This window comes from Sander vitreus, chromosome 8 (genome assembly GCF_031162955.1).
Source record: "Sander vitreus isolate 19-12246 chromosome 8, sanVit1, whole genome shotgun sequence".
Classification (NCBI taxonomy): domain Eukaryota; kingdom Metazoa; phylum Chordata; class Actinopteri; order Perciformes; family Percidae; genus Sander; species Sander vitreus.
Genome location: NC_135862.1, coordinates 30,509,721 through 30,528,055, shown reverse-complemented (window position 1 = coordinate 30,528,055; position 18,335 = coordinate 30,509,721). Strand labels below are relative to the sequence as shown.

The window sequence follows — 18,335 nt, the reverse complement described above, 5'->3', positions numbered from 1 at the left end:
ATTTACACACTAGATATTGCAGGCATTAATTGCACACGCTAATGGTTCAATGCCAAAAATGAGAAGCAGGGGACTGTATGGGCCAGACCCTGCACTGTACTAAAAGAGTTCTGAGAAAATATAATTATTTAAATGAGAGAGGAGCACTGTAAGGGCCTTAATTTAAAGCAAAACTCTCGCCAAAATGCAACCTAGGGTCTTTTTGTGAATGTACCCGAGTCAAACTTTCATTTAAAAGTATATTTAGGATGGAATCGCCACTTTTAAGATTTACAGTATTTTCATTTTTTGGTCAAATGGCGTTTTGAATGGGAGTGCTAGGGGCACTTTTATGCTAGCCTCAAAATAGCTATTTTTAAAACACTAAGAAGGCTCGACACAACATGAAACTTTGCCCCAAGTATCACCAGGGTCTCTACACCTTAACGAAAGCATTGAAAACATTGTTTGTGTACCCAGAGTTTACTAAAAAGAAAGGTTTTGAACAACTCACCGTAGCTCTTGTTGTTTCCGGCCGCAGCCATTTTATCAGTCAAAAACAATCGATTTCCGAATGCAACGTAACAGGGAGGAGAGTAAAGATGGAAAGCTCCTATAGCTTAGTTCCATATAAATGCATGGATTATTTCTTGTTTTGTCGTTATTGAAAAACAATATCGACCTCGTAGTTGAAAAAGGAGCCTCATATGGAGTCCGTTCATTCTCATTCGGATATCGACTTGTTTTGACTGCCCAGGTGGTAGCGGCCGGAAACAACAAGAGCTACGGTGAGTTGTTCAAAACCTTTCTTTTTAGTAAACTCTGGGTACACAAACAATGTTGTCAATGCTTTCGTTAAGGTGTAAAGCCCCTGGTGATACTTCGAGCAAAGTTTCATGTGTCGAGCCTTCTTAGTGTTTTAAAAATAGCTATTTTAATGCTAGCATAAAAGTGCCCCTAGCACTCCCATTCAAAAGGCCATTTGACCGAAAAACAAGAATACGGTAAATCTTAAAAGTGGCGCTTCCGTCCTAAATATGCTTTTAAACCAAAGTTTGACTCAGGTACATTCACAAAAAGACCCTAGGTTGCATTTTGGCGAGAGTTACGCTTTAACAAATTAATTTAGGACTGATCAAAAGCTTTGGTAACACTTTACTTGACAGTACCGACATAATCATGACATGACACTGTCATAACTATGACATGACACTGTTGTGAATCTGTCATAAAACTTATAAACAAGTCATAAACGTTTAGGACTTCTGTCATTAAGTTGACATTGTTTGGGTTGTCTTGATTATGACAACTTGACATTAATCAAAGTGACATTACCAGAAGTTGTCTTGGTCATGACAAGTTGACATTAAATTTGTTTGGGATGTCTTTGTAATGACAACTTGACATTAACCAGGATGGCATTACCAGAGGATGTCTTTGACAACTGTGACATAAAAGAAAATCGACCTCTGTTTGTATTCATGACATGGTGACATAATGATTATTATAATTAGATGTACAAGGTTAGAGACCAATTCCAGCACTTATATATTATATATAAGATATTTCACAAAACTGGCTGTCATGACACTATTATGACAGTGTAATGGATAGATTCTTAGACCTCAAGTAAAGTGGTACCATTTTTATTTGTCATTAAGATATCACGATATCCTAACCTCCTATTTACTTTAAAGCTTGAAAAACACTTTGATGTGCTTGTAAATAAGCCAATGGGTGAACTTGGGTCCGTGAGCTGACCAATCAGCTATCAACTAGGCTACGTAAGATTGCTAGATTTACGTCTCCTCACGTCCCTTTTGGTGCCTGCGTCGGAACGTAGAGGCTGCCGTTATTCACTCAGTAAGATAAAAAAGAACGACAATTAGTGAAATAAATCAATTCTACATACTAAATATTATCTAATACTGGCTATGCCTTGTTGTAAATAGAGCGAAAGAGAGCTGTGTCTGAATCCACTGTTGTCACGGAGTTAAAAGCAGCAAAATGGTGAGTCACTCCTTAGCACTAGCTAGGCCTTGAGTTTGCTAGCATCCATGCTAATCGGTGCTAATAGCGCAAAGCTAATGGGTTAGCTAAGGTGTTCTAGCGGACTACTGCATATTGCCTGTGAAAAGGCTCATGATTCTATCTATTGGTTATGGAAAGTAATGTTGCTTTTCAACACTATTGCTAACTGTGGGTATTTTGTTGAATGAATATTAGTAAAAATTGAGAGTTTAATTGTTTAACTGGAGTTTATGATGAAGTAGCTAACTTAAAGAGGCTAAGTTTTAGTGCATTCTTTCTACTGTTACCAGTGCAGGGAGGGATAAATAAGCACGCATGTCTTAATGCCTCTAGATTACAACACTGTAGCTGAAGTTATGGGAAAATAATACAATTTGAGAGATGTTTACATGCAATTTATGCAATTATATTTAGGATAGTGTTAATGTTACTAAGTTTCCATACAACTTGAATTAGAAATGTATTTTTTGTATAAAGGTTGCCTATTAATATAAATGTGATTTTGATACCTGAAAGGGATTTATATACTTTTGATACCTAAGAGAAGAAATTTAAGAACGGTTGTACAACCTGAATAGAGGTTTAGATATTTCGATATGGGTTAACTGAAATATGACCTCAGTTTATTTTCATTGTAGCCTAAGCAATTGATTCTATTACTGAATAGTAATTTCTCTCAATTATTTGGCCTTATCTACAGGTGGAGGAGGTGGAGATTTGAGAAACGCTACGCAGGGGAGGTCCAGTCCACAGTGTGATATTGAATCACATTGACTCTTCAGATCCCAGAGACTTTCCGGGTTTAGAGATTCCCAGTTCAGTTGGCTAGGTGGCGAGCTACAGGATCGAGACTCTGAACTTAGTCGGATTGCCCTGGATTCCTTCTTCATGGTGGAAGGACAAAAGGAAACCAAACTCATATGGGCCCCAATGTTGAACATCTCTGAACTCTTGTCATCAAAGAACAATAGGCTCTATGCACGCATCACTTCCGCATTGGCGTAAGGATGCTTGGACATTTCCGGTTACCAGAAGAAAACATTAGACTGTGACAGTAGACCGTTATGATGACAGAGATGAAGTTTACAAGGTGTTTGCTGGAGTTGCCTAAAGTATCTGTTAATAATATATGGAGGGTCGTCCAGGCATCCAGTAAGACACCACGTAGCAAATTGGATAAAGGCTTCAAATTTTACGTTTCTTAATTTCTTTGCAACTTTGAAGGTAATTTGCTAACGCTAGCTAGCCTGATCTAGAAGCCTTGCTTTGGTGTATTAAGTCATGACTCCGTCCTGCTTCAGGTTAATCATGCTTTAAATACAGTTTAATCATGTGTGTATACCTCTCACTTCATGTGTTTATACTTTTATGAAAGTATCAGGTAAAAACAGGGCTACAAATGAGATCTCTGTGAGAGCCCAGCATACTCCTAGCTAACTATTATGTAGCTGCATGCTAACACGACATAGCTGTAATCTTGGCCAGTGCTGTTAATTTCTCCCCAAATTCCTGTCACTTTACTGCTGGGACATGTCCAGTTGTGTAGTATTTGGTTTAGAATCCTTTATTGGTGATTTTTCACGGTAAAAAGTCCTGCTATATACATACAGTGTATAGCTATATACTCTGCTGCTATATACTCCGCTGCTACCGTGAAAAATCACCAATAAAGGCTTCTAAACCAAATACTACACAACCGGACATGTCCCAGCAGTAAAGTGATACAGCTATGTTGCGTTAGGATGCTACATAATAGTTAGCTAGGAGTATGCTAACATTAGATTGTAGTGGAACGAAGCAGCACTTTCTAATGTCAAAAATCACAGATAAAGGGTTCTGAACCAAACACTACCCAATCAAACATGTTTCAGCAGGAATGCGACCCGGAATTGGGGAAAATTTAACAACATTGGCAGCCAAGATGACATGTTTACTGCCGTTAACATGTAGCTACTATAGTTAGCAGTGGACACTAATAGAATATAGCAGCAATTTCTACAGTCAAGATAAAGGATTTTAAACCAAATACTACATCAACAGAAAATGTTTCAGAAGTAATGTGAATTGGGGAGAATTTAACGACATTGGCAGCCAAGACGACATATACTGCCGTTAGCATGTAGCTACATGCGACAATGTTAACACCGCATGTTTTAAAAAAAAGTGTCGGCTGCAGACTTGTGTGTTCGTTATAAGAAAGTTGTCTCATCGGATGTTAATCACCCACCGTTTTTTATTCATTGTCTTTGGGAAAAGTAACAAAACTAACAGAAGAATTGCATTTTTCAGCTACATTGCGGCACACAGCAGTGGTGGCTGGAAGAGCTGTCATCCCGTCTTTGAAAGGACACTTTCGTACGTTTATTCATCGTGTTATTACTGAAAAGGGTTTCTTTTATGTGCACACTTTATTATTTCAGTTGTTATTTTTCATACCTGTGTTTATCTGTATGTATGCCATGTTTTTGTGTATATTAATACACTTCTCAAACTTTATCCTGGTTTTCTAGTCTCTTTATTGACATTCAATTCTCTGGCTCTACAATCTACTTTTCTTCTGGTTCTGGTCCAAATTCACACTGATATCAACTACATAACCATACTGTCAACAAAGATTTTTACATCACATGATAATGTGTTAGGAAGGTAATTTGGTGTGTGATGACATGTCTTATCCTTCATGATATCTTAATGACAAATCAGAATGGTACCACTTTACTTGAGGTCAAAGAATGTATTTGTTACACTGTCATAATGGTGTCATGATAGCCAGTCTTATCCTTCGTGATATCTTAATCAAAATGGTACCACTTGAGGTCAAAATATTTATTAGTTACACTGTCATAATAGTGTCATGACAGCCAGTTTTATGAAATATCCTGTCACACATCTATCTGACCAAGTGCTAGAATTGGTCTCTAACCTTGCACATATCATTATAATAATCATTATGTCAACATGTCATGAATACAAAAAGAGGTGGATTTTCTTTTATGTCAAGTTGTTATGACAAAGACATCCTCTGGTAATGTCATCCTGGTTAATGTCAAGTTGTCATTACAAAGCCATCCCAAACAAATTTAATGTCAACTTGTCATGACCAAGACAACTTCTGGTAATGTCACTTTGATTAATGTCAAGTTGTCATAATCAAGACAACCCAAACATTGTCAACTTGTCATGACCAAAACCGAATGACACTTAATGACAGAAGTCATAAACACTTATGACTTGTTTATAAGGTTTATGACACATTCATGACAGTGTCATGTCATAGTTATGACAGTGTCATGTCATGATTATGTCGGTACTGTCAAGTAAAGTGTTACCAAAGTTTTTTTCTGTGTTGCAGCAGCAGTGATGCAGCAATGACTTGGATAATTATCTAATAGATAGCAATGTCTCAGGTTTGAAAGTAAATTAATAAGACCTGTAAGCTTATACTGTATATTCCTTGTTGTCCTACACTGTAGGATTGATTTTGGCAGATTATGGCTCTATTTGGAGGGACCATCGTCGCTTTGCTCTGGCGACCTTGAGGAACTTTGGCCTCGGGAAACATTCCATGGAAGAGAGGATTCGGACAGAGATACAATACACCATTAATACATTGGAAAAGAGTATTGGTATGTCATCTGAGGGTCCACACAATCCTAATACGGATGGGAGGGTTTTCTGAGCAGCACAAATACTCATTACTACTCATTGATAAGGTGGATTTTGATTATACATTTTCATTAATGTGAATGAATGTTGCATTGTGCTATGTTTAATGTTCTTTTGTGTTCTTGCACAATGCTGTATCTTACTTAATGTCAACATCGTCTTTTACAGGGAATACCTTGAATCCTCAAGTTATATTTCATAGAGCGGCCTCCAACATCATCTGCCAGGTCCTGTTTGGTACACGTTACGAGTATGATGATGAGTTCATCAAAGTGATTGTTCAATGCTTTACTGAAAATACCAAGATAACCAATGGACCATGGACTGTGGTGAGTGAAAGCATGTTTCTGCCTTCAAATCTGGCTCAGAAATATTAACAAGTATACTGTTCAAATTTCCAAAAGGAATGTTCTCTTTTACAGCTAAACCTGCACAAATAACACAAACAGACTCAGCAAAGTGTAAAATTAACCCTAGGTAATTTGCATACATTCAGTGCAAAATTAGCCCATTTCGATGTAAGTGAGCCTCATTGCAAAAACAGTTAAACTCACAAAGATTAGCACTAATAGCCACACACAGTTAAAGGGAAATACTGGCGTCTTCAGTGAGTTGGTGGTAATGAAGCTCATTAATTCGGTGTGTCCTCTGCTTCAAATCATGCCATTTTTTTTTAAGTCTGATGGTGTGTTTTGGAAAACACCAACAGCACTGACAGGCTGGGATATTCAAATCCAAATACGGTTTCTCTCTGGCACATTTAAATACCTTGACTGAATCCTACCCATGATATAGGCTTAAGCAATGTGCAAATAAAAAAAAAATCAGTCTGTATACAGCGCCCATATTCCTCTACTTCTTTAAGGTAGGCCCTTTCATTGTTGAAATTTCACATCCAAGCTGTATAAGTATGTCATGACTGAGTTGAAATTGCAGTCGCAGGGAGCTATAAAACAGTTTCATAGCACATTAAAGAGCACGTTGAGAACATTTATTGAGGCACAGCCAAAGAAATAGGATGAGGCCATCCCATTCTTGTTGTTTGTTGTTCAAGATGCTCCCACTAAGCCTCTGGGTTTCAGGCCTTTTGAACTCATTTTTGGTCACGAGGTGAGGGGCACGTTCCACCTGGTTCAGATCATTAAAGGATCAGGTCATTAAACCGACATAACCAGGGGATCCTACAGTATGTCTCTTCTTTAAGAGCCAGGCTGCAGTCAGCCTGTGTAGTTGCAGGGAAGAACCTGGTTGCAGCCAAGGCTCAAATGAGGACCAGGTATGACAGGAAAGCTGTTTTGCGCACTTTTTATCCAGGTGACCTTCTGTTGGTGTTGGTTCAAGGACCATGTGATCAGTTGAGACCTGGTTTTACTGGTCCATACATAGTGTTGAGGAAGGTAGGGGACCTCAATTACATTTTGAGCACCCCTTATAGGAAGTCTGAAACCATACTGTGCCACGTCAATGCGGGCATATGAGGATCGGGAACGTGACGTTTCCCCATCAAGTTCTGTTAATGTTTTGTCTGCGTCTTAAATGTCTACAAATTAACTGTCAATGGAGTGTCGAGGCTGATTCACACTGCACCAATGACCTTGCTGGTCCGAAGAGCGGAACAACGGCCCGGCTATGACAAAGGTAGGCCTTTCATCCTTGCTTTTAGCCTGGCAGGCCGAGGCTCTCATAGATTCAAAGGCACGAGTAAACCTAACTCTGGAAGCCTAGACACTGACAAGTTATTCCCAGGGTTGTAGTTATGTAGTGACATTACTTACGTTTCATATGATACCAATATCATAATTCGGATCATTTTAGAGCCTGCTACAGCCTCGTAAAGACGGTAGTGTCGGCAGAAATCGCTGGCGGCCTTTAGGGGTTTATACTGGTCTGACACTCCGGGCCAATCAGCTAGCTAGGCCACCGGGATTTCCCCTGATGCTCCAGATACAGTCTGGGCCTGCACCGATCAGATGCAAAAAAAATTAAAAATTGCACACAAAACTTTATAGGCGTGTTTGTGCTGTAAAATCATTAGCTCAATAGCTTTTTTGAATCGGACCTTGAGACAGGGCAGATAGCGGTTACAAGTGATGCACAATTCATGATGCTATCAATGGCTGCAATCCATTCTCTGTGTGTGTCCGCGTGACTGTTATTATCAGTAATGCTGTAACATACTAACTTCAGCACGCTAACATGCAGATGTTTAGCAGGTATAATGTTTACCGGTGATCACTATCTTAGTTTAGCACATTAGCATGCTAACAACACGCACACACACAAATTACTCGCATGTGTTTGACCACGGAATCAAAGCACGGTCACATGTATAAAATGAACAATTGCGAAGATTCATCCCCCACCTCACTTCCATTCAATACTGGGGGAAAACATTTGATTCCGGGAGCAAAGCAAATTCGCATCTTTGCATCGTGTGGAGTTCAACTTTGGTGAACTTTAACAGGCAAAGTTGCAGCCTCAACTAACAAAGAAACCTCAAAGACATGTGTAGATGACCCCACTTGGCTGTCATTGTGTCAAATCTAGGGTTCCCGGAACTAAAACCGGGACACTGTGCGTGACCGTAGTGCTCGTGCAAGCACGCGTTTTTTAACGTAAACGTGCCAGCCCAGAGATAGACACAGAACATTTAATTAGACACAATTTTGCCAACAGCACACATAGGCCTACTGCTCACAACATAATGGGGTATCTCAGTTAATATTCATGAATTTTCTTGGTATGTAGCCTACATATCTAAGAAATAATAGGCTATTAAAAGACATTGAGTGAGTTTTGTGTGGGACCAACTTTATTTTTCAGAATTCTTTTGGAAAATGCACCCACTGAACTTGTGAAAAACTTTGTGAAAAGGTACTTTTCATTGCCTGGCACTAAACGAATTATTTGGAACTGCTGCCACAGGCTTGAACTAAAGTTATGGTAATACTACATGAATTATGAATTCATGCATGAATTAATTTGTGATTTGTGCATTACTTCATTCCTTTATATCTTATGAATCATCAGGAATTGACATGAGTTCATAGCCTCAACACATCAACTAAAGCATTAGGTAAGGTGGCTACATCATTATGCACAAGTTGTGTTCAAATCACAATGTGCGAAGGGATGACCACATTATTTTTTGCAGAAAAATAAATAATCATGATCATGCTTAATAAATCATAATTCATAATGATGTGCCCACGTACCTAATGCTTTAGTTGTGTTGTTCATGTATGGTCCCGAATGACAGACTATGAGCACATCCATTCCTGATGATTCATGGGATATTAAGGAATGCAGTAACACATAAACCATTAATTACATAATGCATAATAATACATAGCCTACATCAATTAATTAATGCATGAATTCATGTACCCTTACCGTAAAGTGTTACCAGTATTATTCTAACCAACAACACACACACTGCTTCACATTTTCAGCAGGGCAGCGGAGCGACTGTGGGTTGACTCTCCACGGTTCTCATGGGCTTTATTTAAGTCCTAACGTGAACAAGCTTAACGTGGTTTAATATACCTAAACAACGATCAGTGATCACTAAATTTCTCTCTCATATTGCTCCTCCTAACCACTGAAAACTGTCAAAAAATCTAACTCTAAGTCCAATTATTATGGACGTTAGCTGACATTAAGTGTTTCTGCTTCATTAAGGGATATTGCTCCTCATAACCAGAGCAATATGAGAGAGAAATTTGGTGATCATTGATTGTTGTTTAGGTACATTAAACCACGTTAAGCTTTTTCACGTTTTAGAATGTCCCCATTTCCACCCAGCGCTCATCCGCTGACTTTCCAGCAGACCTGGAGGGACTGGTTAAAACAAGACAGATAATAAGAGGCATTGCAACAATGGTTACAAATATAGCCTACATTGTAACGCTAGCTGCACAGATTATGCAGACCGCTACGATTGACTGACTCACACATTGTTAAAATCAAACGCTGGACGCTTTATTAGTCTTTCTACATGTGTTACTTAATGATCGGGCTATAACAAGATCACGTTGGCTATGTAATCGCTGACAACCGGGACAATGTCATAATGGTTGGTGTAAACCGGGACATTTTAGCGTCCCGACAGGCTTTTGTCGGGACTCGGGACACGCAATTCAAAATTGGGACTGTCCCGTTCAAACCGGGATGTCTGGTCACCCTAGTCAAATCCTATGCTGCCCACATCGAGACGCGCCTGAGAGGAGTATGAGCAGTATGAACCCAAAATAAATTTATTTATGTGATTTATTTCCAATTAACGGATCAAAAGTATGACGAAATAACTACATCATGGTGATGATAGTAAAAAGTATGACGAAATAACTACATCATGGTGATGATAGTAAAAAGTCTGAATTCATGCTTGGTCAGGTCTGTCCACAAGACAAACAACTTTTAAGATGCTTTTTTCTGAATGGAGGTCAGATCTATCAGAGCTATGCTATTCTAACATTGTAGCAGCCCCCTTAACACAACAATTACAGACACCTACTTTCAAAACTTACCAGGCAGTCCAACTTCCTCGCTTACTTTTCTCCTTGTAATTTTCTTTGAACATTCGGTTTCAAATAGAGTTACTATTATAGAACTCTGGGTGCCCAAAGATGGCTATAATAATTTGTTCCTCCATTTCGGATTCAACATCAGAAGAGTTTAAAGGGAATATTATGCTTTTCCACATTTTCAGTTATATAACGTTACAAGGTTTGATTTTCATGTTAAACTTGGCCAGAGCTTCAAATAATGAGTGAGACATAGTTCAGAGAAATCCCTATGAGCAAAAACCTCAGATTTCCCAGTTGTTTTCTACTCTCTGGGTTTCCATGATTGGTCCAGGCAGGCTATTGCAGTTGTTTTTAAGTGTTTACATTGTCCCATGTAGCTGCATGGTAAGTCAGTGAAAGCAAACAAAAACAAACAAACTGTATTCTTAATTGTCACATACACATAGAACAATGTGGTGAAATGTTATTTCTGCAATTTAACTCATCCTAAGTCTATTATGAGCAGTAGACAGCTATATACAGTATACGCAGCGGCCGGGAAGAAATTAGGGTTCAATGTCTTGCTCAGGGACACTTTGATATGTGGCCGGAGGAGCCTGGGATTGAACTGCCAACCTCGTGGTTATGGGGCGACCACTGTACCTTAGGTCACGTTTCTGCTGAAACATGTCCTTCTGGGTAGTATTTGGTTCAGAAGCCTTTATCTGTGATTTTTGGCGGTAGAAAGTGCTGCTTTATTACATTACATCCATTACTAACAAGTAGTTGCATGCTAACACCAGATAAAGCTGTACTCTTGGCTGCCAATGTCATTAATTTCTCCCCAATTTCGGGTCACATTTCTGCTGAAACATGTCTGTTTTTGTAGTATTTGGTTTAGAAGCCTTTATTGGTGATTTTTCACGCTACAAAGTCCTGCTATATGCTCCGTTGCAGTTACCCGCAATTTCCACCAACTGCGGAACGGCTGCAGATCGGCTCCGTGCTCCGCCGTCCTTCAATACCCACCAGGTGCGGATTTGTTGCAGAACGGCTGAGGCCATGACTGACAGCTTAAGTCATGAGGACACACAAGATCTCGCAAATTCACGTATGATCACGCGATATAACAGGATGTAGTTTCTATAAACAGAACCACAAACTTGACTTAAGGCCTGTCTCCGCCCATTATGACGTTTTCAAGGTGTAGTGCAAGGAAATATAATCCGCCGTGAGCACGGTGCATTTTATTTTGAAAATTAACCAGATGTTTTATTTTATCTGTGCTCGACTTCCGGAATGGAAAGAGATTACTGATGCATGCAACAGTGTTGCCGTAGTAAATCGGACTCCAGAGAAGTTTATTTAATGTATACACCCTTGACATATGTATGCTATAGTCTTAATAGTAATATACTGGCTTATATTGCAATCTCTTAGACCTACAGGTGTACCTACAGTGGTGTGAAAAAGTGTTTGCCCCCTTCCTCATTTCCTGTTCCTTTGCATGTTTGTCACACTTAAGTGTTTTGGAACATCAAACCAATTTAAACAATAGTCAAGGACAACACAAGTAAACACAAAATGCAATTTGTAGATGAAGGTGTTAATTATTAAAGGTGAAAAAAAATCCAAAACCATCATGGCCCTGTGTGAAAAAAGTGATTGCCCCCTAAACCTAATAACTGGTTGGGCCACCCTTAGCAGCAACAACTGCAACCAAGCGTTTGCGATAACGTGCAATGAGGCTTTTACAGCGTCCTGGAGGAATTTTGGCCCACTCATCTTTGCAGAATTGTCCTAATTCAGTTACATTAGAGGGTTTTCGAGCATGAACGGCCTTTTTAAGGTCATACCACAACATCTCAATAGGATTCAGGTCAGGACTTTGGCTAGGCCACTCCAAAGTCTTCATTTAGTTTTTCTTCAGCCATTCGGTGGTGGACTTGCTGGTGTGTTTAGGATCATTGTCCTGCTGCAGAACCCAAGTTCGTTTCAGCTTGAGTACACGAACAGATGGTCGGACATTCTCCTTCAGGATCTCTTGGTAGACAGCAGAATTCATAGTTCCTTTTATCACGGCAAGTCTTCCAGGTCCTGAAGCAGCAAAACAGCCCCAGACCATCACACTACCACCACCATATTTTACAGTTGGTATAATGTTCTTTTTTATGAAATGCAGTGTTCCTTCTACGCCAGATATACTTGGACACACACCTTCCAAAGAGTTCCACTTTTGTCTCATCGGTCCACAGAATGTTGTCCCAAAAGTCTTGGGGATCATCAAGATGTGTTCTGGAGAAATTGAGACAAGCTTTGATGTTCTTTTTGCTCAGCAGTGGTTTTCTCCTTGGAACTCTGCCATGCAGGCCATTTTTGCCCAGTCTTTTCCTGATGGTGGAGGCATGAACGCTGACCTTAACTGAGGCAAGTGAGGCCTGCAGTTCTTTGGGACGTTGTTGTGGGGTCTTTTGTGACCTCTTGGATGAGTCGTCGCTGCGCTCTTGGGGTAATTTTGGGCGGCCGGCCACTCCTGGGAAGGTTCACCACTGTTCCATGTCTTCGCCATTTGTGGATAATGGCTCTCACTGTGGTTCGCTGGATTCCCAAAGCTTTGGAAATGGCTTTATAACCCTTTCCAGACTGATAGATCTCAATTACTTTCTTTCTCAATTGTTCCTGAATTTCTTTGGGTCTCGGCATGATGTGTAGCTTTTAAGGATCTTCTGGTGGACCTTACTGTGTCAAGCAGCTCCTATTTAAGTGATGCCTTGATTGTGAACAGGTGTGGCAATAATCAGGCCTGGGTGTGGCTAGAGAAATTGAACTCAGGTGTGGACAACCACAGTTATAGTATGTTTTAACAAGGGGGGCAATCACTTTTTTCACACAGGGCCATGATGGTTTGGATTTTTTTTCTCCTTTAATAATAAACACCTTCATTTACAAATTGCATTTTGTGTTTACTTGTGTTGTCCTTGACTTTTGTTTAAATTGGTTTGATGTTCGAAACACTTAAGTGTGACAAACATGCAAAGGAACAGGAAATGAGGAAGGGGGCAAACACTTTTTCACACCACTGTATATTTAAATAAACACACAGTAGCGGAGTTTATGCAGTCTTTTATTTTACTCGTGTTTTTTTCATCATTCACTTGTGGCCATTAACGACACTTTAAAAGAGAAACGAAAACCTGAATAAATAAAAATGTTGTTGCATCGTCATGTTTCCTGTATTGAGTATCATTGCCAAACATAACACTATATCTTTTAAAAGCGAGGAATAATATGTCTCCTTCGTATAGCCCCAGTTTGGGCTGTGCTGGACACTGCTCTCTGGGCATCGGGTCATCTGGCTCCATCACTACATTTATGGCACCCTTTTTTTCTTGTGTGATGTTGTGCAGAACCCCACAGGCTAAAACAATGTTGCAGACTTTTTCTGCCGTGTATAGTAGGGTGATGCAAGACAGAGCCATCTGCCCTTAATCAATCCGATGGAGCGCTCCACCGGCGCATTGAGGTCTTCTTAAAGAGCCAGAGCTGCCATTGCTGATAAGATCAACTGATGACTTCTCCTTCTCCTGTTAAACTGATTATATGCTGCACCGCAAGTCCACACTGACTCGAAAACTTGCGTACACGAGTTCAGACCAGACGTGAGATTTTATCGCAGCCTACGCTCACGTTCAAATTGATAAATGCCGAGCTTTGCGTAGGAATCGGCGTACGCCCATCCTACGCCTGTTTTAGGTCGTACGCATGTTTCATAAATGAGGGCCATTGACGTTAATGGAAACCTATTGACTCCGCCGCAGTTCCGGAGCGGATCCGCAGCCGTTCCGCAGTTGGTATGTAGTGCAATAACAAAGTAGTTACAGAGATTGCAGAAAAGTCATGGAGATGCGGTAACCCTGACCAATCAGAGCAGACTGGGCTTTTCAGGAGGGGGGGGCTTAAAGAGACAGGTGCTCCAACAGAGCATCTCAGACTAAGGGTGAATACAGGAGCAGCAGCCATGGGCAGTATGAGAAAAAAAAGTGTTTTGACATTAAAGCATGTAAACATGTTCTAGCAGAATCACAAAATACAAGTATGTATCTGAAAACAGTATATAATAGGTCTACTTTAAAAGCTGATAGGCTTTCGCAACACAGTGAGACAAATGTCTTAATCAAGTTGAAAGATTTGAGTGTGTGTTACATCCTGCACTGCCCTCCAATTCTGCACGAATACAAGGTCAGAATAAACTTTGCATCTGAATCCTAACTTTGGATTGTCCGTCCATCCATCTGTTCATTCAACTCTGTGATTGCAGCAGGTGTCCGTGCTATTTAGGCTTGAGGAAAGATGGCAACACTTTATCATAATCACCTGCAAATTTTCCCAGTGCACACTGAAGATTAAGGTTTGAATGAGAGGGGTGTGGCCGTATCATTCTTCAGAACCAATTAGAGACTACCGTAAATTACTGCATTTTGAAGCCATCCATAGTTCTGCAGCACTTCTGCAGTAGCTAATAGTGTCTTGGTATTTCTCAGATGAACCACCTGTGGCAAACCCTAACTCTAACACTCTAAAGATCTTTTTTCAGCTTGACAAACTTCCTCACCTTGCCTCACTAACATTGAAGTGTTGTTTTCTAAATAAACACAGAATCTTAGTTTGCAAATTTACCAGCAGTTACTTTGTATAATTAATGCACTACTTTCCATTCAAATAAAATATGTGTGGACAAAACAATTACAGCAATTATTCCAGGAAGCCGAATCTGTGTTTTTGGCTCAAGCAGAACCTTCTGGGTCTAAAAAATGAAGCCAACGTAGAAGTGCCTTAAACGGCAGTTCGTTGAAAGTCCACTTGAGGTTGGCTCCAAAAGCGAGTCAGTCCTCAAAGACCCCCATGTTAAAATGCCTAACTTTACAGCAGAAAAAAACATATTTACAAACTGGTACCAGAAACGGTTTTGTTCACTCTAGATCAGGGGTCGGCAACTTTAGGCCACCATGGGCACGCAGGACCTTAACCAATGGCACGCTGGCAATATGTGTTGCAGAGTTATTGATGTGTTGAAATGCTGAAGCACTCTCTCATCCGATGCCAAATTACAACATTCACAGTTGCGCGAGCTGTTATTATACGGTAGTTTGATTGACTCATATCTCTGACTGGGAACGATACAAAGAGGATTACCAATGGCTGCTGGGGCAGATGAACTCACGCTAGTCTCGTTACTGTAAGTAGGCTACAATAAAACCTTTGTGAGTAAAAAGCCAATACTTAAAATGCTATCACCTGTATAGACAGGCATAAACATGTAGAAAGCGATATTTCAATCTGCTCTGTCTGCTCAGTCCACTCTTGTCCACCGTGCTGTTTTACGCAAACACAGCTCTACTCTGCAAATAGCGAATTTTTACAAACAAGCTTAAAGAAAAGCTGTCGGTTTGTAGTCTAACTGTTTATCTTAGTTTGCCGGGAATCTTGAAATTTGGACAAATTTTTATAAACTTAGCTGGCTAAACAAACCATCCTCTCCGCTGGAGCGGTAAATCTATGGATGTATTAAGACCAAAACATATGCATGTGGCTACTTAATATGCACGTGAATGACGCGATTGTTATGTTCGCGTTCTTCGTTCTTGTATTATTTTGCAACAGCATCGTTTCATTGCAAATGAGGCATACAGGACCTGCTTATTTATCATTAAATCTGGGCTTTTCCACATCGCTTCAGCCTCTTTGACAGTAACATTTTTACCTGACAACAGCCATTTCTTTCTGCAAGCATTTTCCACCAATCAGGACGTTGCATACTACAACCATGTTTCCATAATCAATAAATAATATACAATAATAATAATTACAATGTCCTGATTATGAGAAATAAATGTTATCAAATGTTGCTAGATTCCCTGGATATTACATTTTGATGTGATGTCATAATTAAACTTAATGTTGACATGGCACACTAATAAACAAGAAATTTTGGAAAGGGCACTTCATATCAAAAAGGTTGCCGACCCGTGCTCTAAATAATTTCCCCATTCATGACAACTGTACGGTGGGTGATTTTTTTTTTTTATCTCTCCTGTTAATATTTTAAGGAATGGTTGCTTTGAGTGACAGGTGGATGGCATCACAGGAGGCTAGCATAGACTGTAGACTTCATTCGGCCAGTCTCGGCTCCATCGACGCTCTACCACTTTTTCCATATTTGGATTAGCCGGGAGTTAGGCACTGCTAAAACAACGATGGTCAGAGCCACACACTTTGAGCTTCATCTTGGCTCTTCAGAAACCTATGGCTGACGTCACGGACTAGCGTCAATATTTTATACAGGCTACAGTTTGTATTGAAATAAACAAATGATTTATCTTCTTTTACAGCTGTATGACTCTTTTCCCATTATTCATGACCTGCCGCTGCCCTTCACTAAGGTCCTTAAGAATGTTGAGGTATGTTAAAAATATACAAAAATATAATAAATATCTTGGGTTGAGAATTTAACATGAAATTTATCAGTGAGAAGAAAATCATGTAATTAATACAAATTATGAATGTTGACTTTAATTCTTTTCAGACTTGTCGGAATCTTGTGATTGGTTTGACAAACGAGCACAAGAAGACCAGAGTCCATGGAGAGCCACGAGACTTTGTTGACTGCTATCTGGATGAACTGAATAAGGTCTGTGTGTGTGCGTGTGTGCCATTTCAAAAGATTTTTAGATTGCAACCTTATGTACGCCGCATGATCTGCATGTATCTTTAGCTTACGTGTGCACACAAGTTTGTGTAGTTTTCATGCCCCATAGTGTGTATTTGTGTGTATCTATACTGTCCTTGCAATGAGTTGCTTCTTCAAAGCTCGATAGTTAGCTAACAGTGTAAAGTTCGCCAAAAAACACAAGGCATAACTTTTCTTGGGGTTCGACGCAGAAACTTTACTTTCCTTATTGTTTTATACTGTAAAATTGCAACAAAGAGCAGAAGACACACATAAATGAGATGAAACCAATACAGATACCCAAAGTATAGTGCAAACCCACAACTTATAGCAACAGAAAATGCTGAGTCATAACTATTAGCCATGCTAACTAATTTAGTGATTTGACATTAGAAAACTCCAATAAACCAAAGATATGCCATGTACAATTCCTTTTAACATTTTTTAGTAATATATACAGTACTTACGGACAAATAGCATCCAAGGCGACAATGTAGGAAGAAAAAATGCAGCAGGAGAAACAGCACTGGCACTCTGCAGCACAATCAGTTGACTGCTGATGGAAATTTACAACTGAAAGTGAAACTTAAACTAAAGCTACTGCTGCTGGTTAGCCAAAAGGGGGCACTGCTGCACACAATATTATGTTAAAAAACACTTTCTTAATTTACTTTTAACAACAACAACTACTTGTTGATTTGCCTGTTTCTACTGCTTGTCACTCGAAAATGTGTCACCACTGCTGATGTATGACCGCCTGACTCTTTTAAGTATATGTAAGTCTACGGAGAAAGTTCCAATCTTTGACGGTCAGTCAGGTACGCCGCCCTTCCTGGCATCCATATTATTACGCTGCAGCCCTGTCTGCCGCTCCGAAACAATCGCCGCAGGAGATGCGGCAAGAGAGGAGGAGTACGTGTCAGGCTCAGAGCGTACCTGGCATCATCCTCCACTTGCGATCTGGGCCATCCATGTGTCGGGTTTTCCGCGGAGTTCATCGGCTGCAATCTGCGGCGTTCTCCGGTCCACAGTTACCGGTGGCTCCGGCAGACTGTACTGGACTCTGAGTGCCCGTTTCCCCGCTGCTGGAACAGGAAGCGCTCCAATCGAGGCTGCGTGCATGGGAATCTCCGCCCGCTCAGTCGTGCTTCCCAACAGACTGAGAGGTGCCCAATTCGCATGGCGCTGATCAACACTAGATCACTCACAAATAAGACTTTTATATTGAATGACTTTTTTACGACAAATGCGCTGGACTTTCTGTTGTTGACGGAAACCTGGCTGAAACCAGGTGATGAAGGCGCCTTTTTGGAGCTCCTCCCCCCCAGCTGTTCTTTCCTGAACTCCCCCAGAGTGTCAGGTCGAGGTGGTGGGCTGACCCCTCTCTTCAAAGATGAGTACAGATGCAGGTTATTACCTGCACT

General features: G+C 40.2%; 1 pseudogene; it reads left to right on the top strand.

The window, feature by feature from the left end:
* The window catches only part of LOC144522591 (cytochrome P450 2F2-like), a 42,598-nt pseudogene that overhangs the window by 8,884 nt on the left and 15,379 nt on the right, over positions 1-18,335 (top strand).